This window comes from Eschrichtius robustus, chromosome 16 (genome assembly GCF_028021215.1).
Source record: "Eschrichtius robustus isolate mEscRob2 chromosome 16, mEscRob2.pri, whole genome shotgun sequence".
Lineage (NCBI taxonomy): Eukaryota > Metazoa > Chordata > Mammalia > Artiodactyla > Eschrichtiidae > Eschrichtius > Eschrichtius robustus.
In genome coordinates, this window is record NC_090839.1 from 53,192,920 (window position 1) to 53,201,870 (window position 8,951).

The 8,951-nt window shown below is 50.4% G+C and overlaps 1 protein-coding gene across 5 annotated transcripts in view; it reads right to left on the minus strand.

The window, feature by feature from the left end:
• Window positions 1–8,700, minus strand: part of ABCA3 (ATP binding cassette subfamily A member 3) — a 44,852-nt gene extending 36,152 nt beyond the window's left edge. Inside the window, exons 1-5 of one of the 5 annotated variants that reach the window (XM_068525214.1) lie at window positions 8,507–8,700; window positions 3,966–3,999; window positions 1,782–1,988; window positions 1,431–1,651; window positions 596–809 (exon numbers count right to left, since the gene is read on the minus strand). The gene's annotated coding sequence lies outside the window, so the exon portion shown is untranslated. Of the gene's footprint in view, window positions 1–595; window positions 810–1,430; window positions 1,652–1,781; window positions 1,989–3,965; window positions 4,000–6,997; window positions 7,014–8,506 lie in introns of those variants that run through there. The other 4 variants (XM_068525215.1, XM_068525213.1, XM_068525216.1 and 1 more) reach the window with 4 other exon arrangements.
• Window positions 8,701–8,951: the final 251 nt, after the last annotated feature.

The window sequence follows — 8,951 nt, forward strand, 5'->3', positions numbered from 1 at the left end:
CGTGGCCACTGGAATGTCAATCATTCGATGAACGCTATTCAGATGTTCTCTGTGGTTCGTATGAATGTGCTATTTCTTAGCAAAAACTCAGGCTGATGGAATTCCCCTCCCTGACTGCTTTATTCTCCATCATCACAGAACAGTAAAAGGAAACTCAGCCCAGTGTCCTGGCTGCCAGCTGATTTCTAAGACCTGGAGAGGGCTGTGAGGGAGCAGGGGAGGAGCCTGGGGTGAGGGCCCTCAGTGGCCTTAACCCAGGGGCAGACACGGCAGACGGACGCGTGGGTGGCAGGATGGCATGTGCTCTCCCACCTTGAACCTTAAGAACCAGTTTTTCCTGCTTTAACTGTGAGCAGTGGTCTGTGAGCTTCCACACGACACTGGTCATTTTCCTCCAGAGAAAATCTACTCTATGTCAGGTATGAATGTTATATTTAAATCTGGCACGTATGGCTGGGAAAATCTGCTGAGAGACTGATTATCAAACACAGTGACAGCAGAAACAAGAACAGAGCTTTATAAAGGTCTCCCTCAATTTAGGGAAATCCATGTCACGAGACTGCAGTGTGAGAAGCAGGCACGGAGCCACACTAACCTCTAGAGGAGGGAGTTGGAGTTAGGTCAGGAAGACCCCAGGACGCTCACGACTAGAAGCACCTAGTTCCGTAAGCTGCAGGCATGAATGCCGAGGCTGGACCTGAGGTGGGCAGCGAGGGCGGCAGAGGAGGGGAGGCCCTGGAGAGCTCCTGGTCACCGTCTGCGCCAAGAATGCAGATGGAGCGGAGAGGGGCCCTCCACAGCTCACGGTCCTTCAAAGTGGGGAGAAGTATCCGTGACTCACAGGGAATAGTCCTGAGTACAGTGAGCCGGCTCCACACTCAGGTCGATACTAACCCAACACCATCCATTAGGCGCGTCAGGACGGCACGGACAAATGGCTGGTAAATCCTTCATTACTTAACCCGCTCTAACACTACGGCCCAAAGAACCCACCTCGAGACCCAGTGCGCATGGAGCGAGAGCTTGTTTTTTTTTTTTTTTGAAACAGCCAGTTTTGCTTTTGACTTCAGTTAGCTGAAAAATCATTTCCATTAAAGCTCATTTTTAAATTAAACTCTTGCTTTTAAAAAAAAAGATGTAGCTGTCCATATCTGCCTAAAAGTAGTTCCTCAAAATTTAAGCTTTAAAGGGCACCCAGTAAATATTAGTACAAAACACAACTGCAAGAAGTTATTTACAAATTAACTTAAAATATGGCTTTTATTTAACCATATGGTTAAAATATGGAGAGATTAAAGCTAAAATAGTAATGAAGTGCTATTAAGTGGCAACTTAATAAATTATCCAAATTCTTTTAAAATTAATAAGGTGGAAAAACCTGTCAAAATCAGTCGTAGACAGTTAATAAAAGAGCAGTAGTGTAACGTTACCCATGAAGGCCTATGGCCTATGAACAGTTTCAAGAAGTGGTTTAGGCTAAGAGGGGAAAGCAGTGCCTCCAGCGGAGCTGATCATCCCCACAGAGAGCTGATGGGTGCCTGGCTTGGCCGAGATGAAGGTTCCTCCTCTACCAAGAGGGGAATGTGGAAAGGTCACAGTTCAAAGAAGTCTTCTGGTCAGAGAAGTCGATGACTTCCTTTTCTGGAAAAGTCTGGTCAAGAAAGGACACGTCCCCACGCTTAATCCCACCTCTCTAGGCCCAGAGGGGTGGGCAGGGCAGAGAGACAGACCGTCCACCTTCCCACTAGGACAACACCGGACAGCAACACCGGGGAACTGACCTGAGTCCTGGCAGAGGCTCCTGGCTGAGGCCTTCCTCTGGGGCTACAGGAGGTCTGGCTGGGAGGAGGTGGCCCTGCACAGAGGGCTCTGGGGTGGGGCCGGTAGGCCTCTGGAGTGCAGTGGGCTGACCTTGGAGCTCGGGAGCACTGACGCCTCACAGGACATCAGGAAGGGCCTGGGGCTCGCTGGCATGACACTCAGGCCACCTGTGGGCAAATGGAGGGTGCCAGAGCATAATTAAAAAAATAATCATAAAACACCTCTCACCGTGTTAGGAAATCGAAGTGCAAAATACACTGCAAGCATGTTATTTAAGCAAAGCCAAGTCCAATATCAAAGAAACATGGATTTCGGGAAACAGAGAACGCTGGGGTGGCTTTTGTTCTCTCCTGGTACAATAAACTGTAAGAAGCTTTTATTTTATATACTTTTATATTTATAGAGCCTCCTAATCCAGCCCAACTTCTGGTACCATCACCCTTTCAAGACTAAGAAACCAGGAGGAAGTGCCTGACCCAGGATCACACAGGAAGCAAGCTACAGACCCAGGATCTGAGCTTCCTAGTCTGTGTTTTTACCACTGCACCCCTACAGCCTTGTGTATCCTAAAAGCAGCAAACATCTTTGTAAAGTCTGTATGTATTTCTCCCAGAACCTAACATTAGAAATCAAAAAGAAAAAATATCCCTTGAGCCCCACCACCTTAACAGACATCGTACGTGTTTCTGTCTCCCCAAGGCACCCAGCTCTTTGCTCTGTGCCTGCCATGCTCTATCTGAAGTCTCACTAAATGCCATACTCGCGTCTGTTCTGTTTGAGCAGAAAAGGAATTTAAAGGAGGAGATTCCCAGAATTACAAAATCTGGGAAGCTTTCTGGTTACGACAGCAAATGTACACGAGGAAAGGAAGTTAAAGTTCCTCAAAACACTTAAGACCGTGGCACTCGGAGTCCCCCAGAAGTGGCGGGGGTTGTGATCCAGAACCAGCCCAGGCGGGTCCACTCCAAAGCAACCGCTCGCAAAGCCCCACAAGAACGTCTGAGGACTTCCCCCGAGGCTCACTTCACTCCTCCCAGGACAGAGCCAGGAAGGGAAGGGAAAGCTCTTTTTACCATGGAAAGGCGTGTTTGCTTACCGTTAAAATATTAAACATTACACAAATCATTGAGTATTTCAATGTTTGGTTTTCAGGTGAGCAGTGGAGCTGGTCCAGAGTGAGTGCCTATTGTGGGCTGCTAACTTCTGAGAACTCTTTTTTTTAAAAATATTTATTTTTTTGGCCACACCAGGTCTTAGTCGTGGCATGCGGGATCTAGCTCCCTGACCAGGGATCGAACCCGGGCCCCCTGCACTGGGAGAATGGAGTCTTAACCGCTGGACTAGCAGGGAAGTCCCTAAGAACTCTCTTGATGGCACACGGGGTTCCTCTGAAAATGGCTGTCCCGGTTTGGGAAATGGTTGTCCTGGTTTGGGAGCACCGTGCCGGGTGCTTGCCACTGCGTGTTGAGTCCTGACACCTCTGCTTCCTGATTTGGGTATTTTTTTTCATCATGGGCTTGAATATGTCCTCCTTGGGCACATAGCATACGTCCTTGCTATGTGCCCAAGCAAAAGAAGCTTTTATTTCTGCATATACAGAACAGAATGGTGTTAACGCTTCTGGAAAGGTCACTGCCGAGTGGGCCTCAAGGCCAGCAAGCAGAAGTGGACAGAGCCCTGGGGCCAGGCAGACGCTGTTATGTCACGTGTCCTGTCGTATCCCGAGCTTGGTGCCTTTCCTTCCACAGAAGCCGTCTGCACAGGCCTGGGGGAAGTCATGGCTGGGAGGGAGGGGGTCTCAGTAAGGTCAAGGCAGACATCTTGCTGTCACACAGAGAGCGGACAAGCAGGGCTCTGCCCTCTTGACCACACATGTGGAACAGAGAGATGCCCTTGTTGGTGGTGCTGGCTGGGACTCGGCACTTTTCCTGAAGACCGAGGTGGGTGAGGACCCATCTCAGCTAGGAAAGCATTTCCTTCTGGACACGGGGAGCCCACAACAGTCAGCGGTGTTAAGTCTACGTGTGTACACGTTGCAGAAGGCATGATAGGTACTTCACGTTTGCTGGTAGAATCTGTGTTTTTTTAGGATACACAAAACAAAAAAGCATTTACTCATCCAACAAACATTTGCCAATACTTACTGTGTGATAGGCACTTATACCAGGCACCAAAGATCTGGAAATGAAAATCACAGTGTTCTTAATCCAAGGAGTTCACAGTCTGCAAATGCTTGCATGTACTGTAATCACTATAACTGAAGCCAAATGAAGCATCATGAGATTCTGGAGATCAGGATTCTGTATGTATGTGTAAGACAGGGTGAGCTCTGGGAAGGCTCCCAGGAACAGGTGACACAGGAGACCAGTCTCGGGTTTCTTGTTACTTGAGGTAGGGAGGGCATTATAGGATCATGAAGAAATGAAAAAGTGTGTGGGGGTAACAGCAAGTAATTCTGAGTGGCTGGGGAGGAGCAGCAGGGACGGAGCCAGAAGGGGAAGCCGACCAAGGCCTTGGATGCTGTGCCAAGAAGGGAGCAGGGGAGGAGCGGGGGTTGGGGTGGGATGGGGGGTGGGGAGGGGATCCAAAAGTGCAGTAATTCTGCTCGAGGGTGTTCTGTTTTGCTTATAATCTTTTACCCAGTACCTGATCTTTTAAATTGTGAAAATATCTAATTCAGTGGATTCTGCAGGTGAATGTCCAAATACCAATAAGCACTGTAAAATATAGGCTGAAAATAGCAGGCACATTTATAGAGGGTGGTCCCCACCAGTGAACCCCACTATTGGTCTTCAAGTGGGGTGAGCAAGACAATCTGCTAGAGTAAAGGAATGGTAAGAAATTCTACTTTAAAAATGAGGAAAAATTGGTTTTACTAATATTTAACACATGAATGCACCCTGGCACTCTTGCTGGCCTGTGTGTCAGCAGCCACAGGATCCTGACAGAGGAGGGGCTCTGTGACATGTGGGTGATGATTGGCCCTCGCCTGCTAGTTTAAGTCTCTCAGGTGTGTTGGAGTTTACATGCTTTGGGATATCATGGTTGTGGTCAATTAAAAAAAAAAAAAAGACTCAAATAGCTAAAGCTTTACAATACTTTGCAGTGATCTGGGGAGTTGTGAATACCTGGTTATCTTGTGACTTAGAACTTAAAGAGGAAGTACACATTTTCTTTCATGAGAAGCGTCAAACCTGGAAACCTTTTTCTTTTTTTATTCAATGACAAATGAGTGCAGCAGCGTGTCAGCTAGCTTACTGGTTTTAAGCCAATGCACTCAAATCTGTCCCTTCCAGGAGAAGGTGACAATGCATGAGTTACAGCTTTTCAAAATAATCTGTGCCAAGAACAGAGCATTTATGAAAACAGATGTTTGGAGATGTTTCCACAGGTGTGTGACTGTATTGCCAAGGATGTGGCAAGTGTGCCATCCACATGAACACTGACACCTGCACAGCAAAAGCTTTGGGAACCAGGACTTTCACCTCCCCTGATAGCCCCTGAACACTTAGCAGCCCAGATTCATCAAGAGCCCTCGAATGACTGGCAGGTGGGATTGAAAAACAAGTACCAGACGCACAGCAAGTCTGCACGCCTCCCTGAGGTTCACTGTGCTTACCTGTGAACCCCTCAAGAACCAGGAACTGAAATAAACAGAACTCAGAACCACACGTTCAAATGCTGGACTCAGGTTTCACCAAGAGTTTATAAATGGGATGTAGACTTGATCACATGGCTTTCTTTTAAAAACAGCACACATTTGTACAATAGATTATGTACTATTGATACACTGAAAAATTTAATCGTGTTCACTTCGCCTCTCATCCATTTAATAGGTCTTTATTTGTATATGTTTCTATGTCCATGATATTCAAGACAGTAGTATATGGCTTTCTTTTATAATAAATAAATAAAATATATGGTGGTGCATGCTCAAATTCTTTTACGTATAGCAGCGAACAGGAAAAAAGCCTGTGGACAACTTATTTACAGAAATGACCCTTGTGTGGTTAAGGTGGGAACAAATGCCACAAGCCGCAGTCATTGTCCAAGAGCCCCATGAGGCCAGGTTCAAGGCCATGGTCATTTGCATTGGGAGGCCCAGATGGACACCTAGTTTACGGGTCTCACACTCAATGCCACCACCTGTGCTGTCCTGGGTCAGGGCGGCGGGCTCCTCAGAATCATGTGGCTCTGAGTTTACACTGGAGCTCCTGGCAGGGAGTGGTGGGGTATATTTTTAAGCCAAAGGTGTGGCCCAGAGGAGGCTATCGGGAGAGAGTTCTACAAAATCTGTGCCACTGCCTGCTCTCCTAACCCCTGCTGCAGCCTCGGGCCCATTCCCCGTCCTGCTAGCCTTCTGCCTCTCTAGGTGTAGGAAATGAGGTAAAGAGGCAATTGAGAATCCCCAGAGAGAGGTAACCATGGATCTTCTGCAACAAGCAAGGCAGCAAGCTCATTACTCAGCTCCTACAACCACACCTATCTGCCCATTGACTCCAAATCTCTCCAAATGTGGCGAACAACTCAGCCAGTCGGGGGGACAGGCACTGCCCAAGTCTCCCAGGACAGGGACTGCCACGCCTTACACTTTCCCGGGAGTGTGTGGGCCTTCTGTGGTTTTGTCGGCTTGGAGTATCACCCACCATACCCATCTCCACTTTCTGAAATCCTTCCTATCATTTCCCAGTCCAGTTCTGGCCCCTCTGTGAAGCCGCCACTGACAACCCTGACTGGTTCAGGGGTGCTTTGTCTTGGCTTCACGATGGAATCTTCTGGGATGCTTTAAGACAGAAACTGATACTGGAGGCCCACCCCTGGAGATTCTGGGCTGTGGCCTGGGCATGAGACTCTTTCCCAGGTGATTCTAACATGCAGTCAGGGTTGACACCTTCTGCTCTTGTTGAAAGCCATCCCTCCACCTTTGCATACTTGAGGCAGCTTTTCTGGATGTCTCATGTGGCACTTATCTCGTTCTGTCTTAGGTCAGTTACTTGTGAATAAATCATCTCTTTAGCTCCATCCTAAGGTCCCCGATCATGCACAGAGCCTTGCCCATCATTCTCCCCAGAGTTCTAGAATGCTCCCCACCCCGCAACAGACTCAATAGCAGAGGAGTCTACTGCTGTTTCAGGAAGCAGGGCTGGAAAAGAAACTGTCAACTAGGGAGTCTTACCTGGGCCTTCCCAGTTGAGACTAAGTCAAAACAGGTTCCCATGGACTGCCTGGCATATGCACTGTGGAAAGCTAGTAACTCAGAAAAAAAAAAAAAAAACCAACAGCTTGAGCTCCCTCTCTTGTTCCAAAAGGCTGTTTCATCAGAATGATGATAGATCACCTTAGACAAGGAAAGATGTCATCCTGTTTGTCAAATATAGTAAGCAAGTGTTCAACTAAAAAAAAACCAAACAAACCTCTGAGAAGTTAAAAAAGGTGGGGGGATTCCCATGGCATCCATTTTTACCTGTTTTCCCTTTCTTTTACTTTTCCAATGATGTTAACTTTCTAAAGGAAAACATCCTTAACCTTTTCACATTTACAAAAGGCAGCATCAAAATGTTCTGAATCAAATGATATAGCTGCTCAGGAGAAAAGAGCATAACTCTTCCACTTGCACCTTGCCTGGATTTCCACACTGCTACAGGGTCTCATCCACTTACTTCTTCAGCAAGCGTTTCTTGAGTGCCTCTCATGTGCCAGGTGCTGGCTATGTGCTAGGAGTGCAAGCCCCAACAAGAGACAATCTGTGCCTTCAGGGAGCTCACAGATCAGGAGGCAAAGGGGCAAACAAACAGAAACAACCCTATCAGGTAACAGGTTTTAATTAGGCAACGTCCAAGGAAGTGAGGAGGGGCATTCATGCATGCGACAAATATGCGCCAAGCATGTGTCCTAAGCCCTCATTTAGGAGATAGTCCCTGCCCTCATGAAGTTTATAGTCTAGTTGAGGAAGGAGCCAACACCTATGTAAACACAAATTCATACCAAGTGCAGACTGACCATGGGCACCAGGGCTGTTGCAGGCCCTTCTGCCTAGACCAGGAGGTCCCTTTCCTTCTGTCCCCCACACAACTCCCACCACTAACAGCGGACCACTGGACCCCCATTCTGAGGCTCATGAGAAGGCGGGTTTGGGAGCAGGGCGGACTCCGTTACGGGGACGCATTCCCACCCACACCGGGAATCTCTGCACCGAGAGATGAGCCAGCAGCATCCTTGGCGGGCCTGCCTCAGATCCCCAGCCTGTGATGCCGCCGGGCTTCAGCAGACAAGTGCTCAAACTGTCTGCCGGGTGAAGGCCAGCGGGTCTTAGTATGGTAAATGTCCACCCTCCTCGGCTCGGCACAAAGGATTCCACAGCGATTCTAGCTGCGGGAAGGTTACGTTTCTCCAAGGGGGACCGGCTTTAAGGAACTGCCTGAGGGGATGAGGACACGCCCAGAGGCTCGCGCCGAGGGGAAGCCTGAGTCAGGGCGGCCTTGCACTGCTGCGAGATGCACCTGCTGCGCCGCCGGAGGAGGCCGCGGGCAGGGCGGGGGCGGGGCAGGGCCGCGGGAGGGGCCGGGTGCCCGGCCGGGGAGGGCGGCAGCCCGCGGTGGGGAGGGGGCCCCGGGCGGGGAAGCGGCCCCCAAATCTCGAGCCTTGGGAGCCAGCGCGCGCGAGCGGCGGGTTCTGGGGCACTCACCGACCCTTAGCGCCCGGGCGGCGGCGGCCGGGGCGCTGCCCTCTCGCGGGGCCCCCTCCCTCGGCTCCCGGCTCTGCTCTGGCCTCGCGGCGGCGGCGACCGCTGCTGACAACTGCTAGGCCGCCGCGGCGGGGAGGGGGAGCCTGAGACCCACGACGGGCGGAGGACCTGGCCACTCTGGGTCCTGCAGGGGGCGCGCCTCGGCCGGCTCGCGCATGCGCAGTGGGCCGCCCTGCGGGTGCTAGCCCCTCCCCGGGACGCCCCGCCCCGCCCCGCCCCGCCCCTGATCGCGCCTGCGTAGGGCTCAGCGCGCCCGCTGTAAGGCCGGCAGAAGGGGCGACACGCGGGAGTCTGGGCGAGGGCTGGATCCGGGAGGAGACTCGCGTGGTCCGCAGGGACTTACAGGCGGCTGAAGTAGTCTTCTCCCGAATCTCTGCCTTCCCTG